This window comes from Pteronotus mesoamericanus, unplaced genomic scaffold (assembly GCF_021234165.1).
Source record: "Pteronotus mesoamericanus isolate MK-2021 breed Mesoamerican mustached bat unplaced genomic scaffold, CSHL_Meso_final scaffold_21, whole genome shotgun sequence".
NCBI classification, from domain to species: Eukaryota; Metazoa; Chordata; class Mammalia; order Chiroptera; family Mormoopidae; genus Pteronotus; species Pteronotus mesoamericanus.
The window spans coordinates 31,077,732-31,082,227 of NW_026555310.1; positions in this window are offsets into that span (position 1 = coordinate 31,077,732).

The following is a 4,496-nucleotide window of genomic DNA, read 5'->3' on the forward strand; positions in this document are numbered from 1 at the left end:
TCAGTGTGATTGAATTGTACGCCTAAAAATGGTTCAATGACAAATTTTATGTCATGCATTTTAGGCTCCGTTGAGGCCTATGCCATCTGCCCACCCGAGACTCTGCTCCTTCTCCTCACTGTCATCCTCACGCCTGTTCCTTCCCTCACAATGATCTAGGACGCCGGTGCAGCGCTCTTTTATCTTCTCAATTCCAAGTCAGACCTACACTCAAAACAGCAAAAAAATGAATTTGCATGCAAAATCTGAAACAACATAATAATGATATACATTTCTTTAAAAATATCTGGAAGATGTATGTATGAGCCCAGGTAGGAGATTCTACTGGGAAAACCAGAATCTGTAATTGGGGCGGTGGGGGCAGGATAAGAGATTTGACTTTATTATAACTTAAAATGTATGACTAGAAAGAAAAAATCTCCGTAATGTCTAAAAGCAAATGATAGGAGGAAAATACTTGTGACAACAGGTATTTCAGAGGAAAATACAGGTAAGTTGAGAAGATGCTCAAACACACTAGAAGTTAGGGAAACACAAACTATAACTGGGATACACCATTTCTCCCCTCCTTTGTGTAATAATAATAAGCCAAAATTTAAAACATTGACAACATGTGGAACTGAGAAGAGGAGCAGAGGAGGACCGATATTCTCATCCATTGCGAGTGGCGGTAAAATTGCTGCAGTATTTTTGTAACGTACTCACGTAGTATCTGGTAACATTTTTTTGGTTGTTTTTATTCAAGTACAGTTGACTTCATTTTCCCCCACCACTCTCCCCCGCCCCACCCACCCCCATGTCCCACCCTCAATCCTTCCCCACTTTGGCTTTGTCCATGGGTCCTTCATACACATTTCTTGATGACCTTCCCCTTCTTTCCCCCATTTATCCCCCTCTCCCTTCCCCTCTGGTTACTGTCAGTTTGTTCTTTATTTCATTGTCTCTGGTTCTATTTTGCTCACTTGTTTGTTTTGTTGATTAGGTTCCACTTATACGTGACATCATACGGTATTTGTCTTTCACCACCTGGCTTATTCACTTAGCATAATGCTCTCCAGTTCCATCCATGCTGTTGGGAAGGGTAGGAGTTTCTTTCTTTCCGCTGCATAGTACGCCATTGTGTAAATGTACCATAGCTTTTTGATTCATTCATTTACTGATAGACATTTAGGTTGCTTCTAGCACTTGGCTATTATAAAATGTGCTGATATGAATATTGGGGTGCATAAATTCTTTTGAGCTGGTGTTTCATGATCTCTAGGGTATAATCCCATTAGTGGAACTGCCAGATCAAAAGGCAGTTGCATTTTTAGTTCTTTGAGGAAATTCCATACTGTTTTCCACAGTGGCAGCACCAAGCCTGCATTCCCACCAGCAGTGAACTAGGGCTCCCTTTTCTCCACAACCTCACCAGCACTCGTTGTTTGTTGATTTGTTTATGACGGCCATTCTGATTGATGTGACGGGGTATCCCACTGTGGTTTTAGTTTGCATTTCTCTGATGGCTAGTGATGCCGAGCATGCTTTCATGTCTCTGGGCCCTGCGTATGTCCTCCTTGGAGAAGTGTCTGTTCAGGTCCTTTGCCCATTTTTTAACTGGGTTGTATGTCTTTCTGGAGTGGTGTTGTGTGAGTTCTTTGTATGTCTTGAAGATCAAATCATAGTCTGAGGTATCATTGGCAAATATATTTTCCCAAACAGTTGGTTCCCTTTTCATTTTGCTGTTTTCTTTAGCCATGCAGAAGCTTTTTATTCTGATGAAGTCCCATTTGTTTATTCTTTCCTTTATGTCCCTTGTGGTAGCATTTTTAATTTGGCATACATTTCAGATCATGACTCTCACTTTTAGGAGTCTACTATAGAGAAATAGGTTATATAAACAAAAATGTTCACTGTAGTATTTACATCATCTCCTATACTATTACTCCCAAATCTTTTTCTATCCAGCATGTTCCTCTTTCAGGGTACCCTTCTCTTTGAGTTTCTTGTCTACTTCTGGCTACTTCTAGTTCCTGTCACTTTTTTCCCCCTTGACACCACCCTGTAAAATACCCTCCCTTGCCCTGGCTGATGTGCTCAGTGGGTTGAGTGCCAGCCTGAAAACAAAAGGGTCAAGGGTTCAATTCCCAGTCAGGGCACATGCCTTGGTTGTGGGCCAGGTCCCCTGTTGGGGGCACATGAGAGCCAACCACACATTGATGTTTTTCTCCCTCTCTTTCTCCCTCCCTTCCCCTCTCTCTAAAAATAAATAAAATATGTTTTTAAAAAAAGAAGTGCCTTCCTCATTAAATATATATAAATAAATATAATATATATATTATGTCTCTAAGCAAATGTCTCTCTTTTTCCTTTCTAAAAATTCCAAAATTCTGACCTTCATATATCCCAAACCTATTGGTTCCTCCTTCATTCTCAGCATGTGGCCCTTTTATTTCACTGAGAAAAAAAAGTTCACCAGGCAAGAACAATCTACATTTTCTTCCCTGTTACTTTCAAATATATCAGAATCTTTACCCCTCCCCCCTTCCTCCAAGGGAAAAGCACACTCTTTCTACCCCAGGTTATTTATTCCATGTGTGTTTTGGGTCTCATATTCATCCACTGCCTCAAGGATCTGGGTCTTGCATGATTTTTAATCTCTCCCTTTCAACTGAATCTTTTACTTCATTATAAACATGAGCTACTTTCTCATATATATGTAAAAAATATATTGACCTGCAGATAACCTTACATTTAGATATTATCTCTTTCCGTCCTGCTATAACAAAAATCTTAAAATAGACTTTTAAACTCATTTTTTCCACCTCTTTACGTCCTATTGATTTCACATGTCACCAGCAGATCAATGAAAGATGAACAGTGACCTCTATATAACCAACCTCACTGAATATTCTTCTCTCATTATGTTACTTTACATCTCTTTAGCATTTTATGTTGATGAATGCTCCCTTCACCTTGAAAATTACTCCTTCCTTAGCTTTCATCACATTATTTTCTTACCCCCTTTATTTCCGTCACCATCTCAGTATTTATATGGGAATATAGACTATCATCATTGGAGGTTTTGATAGAAGAGTGTTGCTAACTAACAAGGGAAAGATCTTTTTGTGTGTGGTTTTATTTATTTATTTTTAGAGAGAGAGAAAGGGAGAGGGAGAGGGAGAAAAACATTAATGCGTGGTTGCCTCTCATGTGCCCCCTACTGGGGACCTGGCCTGCAACCCAAGCATGTACCCGGACTTGGAATAACACCGGTGAGCCTTTGGATCTCAGGCTGGCACTCAATCCACTGAGCCATGCAAGCCAGGGCTAGAATTAGAATTTTTTTTTAATGTTTTAAATTCTTAACCAGGGATATGTTTTTTATTGATTTTAGAGAGAGGAAGGGAGAGAGAGACAGATAAACAATTGGTTTCCTCCCATGCGTACCCTACTAGGGATCGCACATGCAACTTTTGGTGTACAGGCTAATGTTCCAACCAACTGAGACACCAGTCAGAGCGAATAAGAATCTTTAAATTCTTCTTTATTTTACAATTAATTCCTTTGTTTATTTAATATTCACTGATACAAGCACTATCATAGGTGTTTGGGATACAATGGCGGATAAGATAGGGTCCATGTCCTAAAAAGAACTATAAAGAGAAAGACAAATGAACGAATTACAATACAGCGCCAACAGCAGTACAGGGTTGTGGCCTCCCTCCTGACTCACTTCTATGTCTTTAAATAGCACATTCTCTCCTTATCTATGTCTAAATCCTACTAAGAAAAAAATAAAAACTTTTTTTCTCAATTTTGAGGCATTTGTGCCTAAAATAATTTGAGGATCAACCACCTAAACTGCTTCTGTAAATTTCTTCTACAAAAATGATTTATCAGATTGACCACTGTGGTAAATTACCAAACAAATCATACATTTACAACATGGAAAATAACATCACACATTGTTTTATGCTTACCCAACAAAACTAAATTTAGTCAAGGCCAGGTCTTTAAGTGTATGTGAAGAAAGCCCCACCCCACCACCACCCCTGCTGCCGTTCTCCTTAGCATTATTCTTTAGAGTAAAGCTTTATCTGTAAAAGGCCACTCTTGGCATAAAAATACATTACCAGGGAGAAGTGACATATCAACCCATTAGCACACATAAAAACTCTCTCGAACATTAGCAATAGTACATATTTGCACAGACTTCATCAGATCAGCTCAGAATATAACACAAAAAGGATAAATTTGGCAAAATGGTGGAGGTGGAGATGAAGGAGGCAGCATTAGTCACTTGAATGAGAAATATTAAAAACAAACTATGTATATTAAGATAATATCTAAATACTCTCAAAGAGCATACAGCAATAAACCCCTGGAAGCTGCATTAACTTTACATTTACTGGTGTATCCTAGGAGGTTCCGCATCCACTAAATTTATACTCATGGCTATCCATGAGTATCCCAGAGGCGGCTCCCCCTTTTTAGGGAACCATGTGACAATCCGA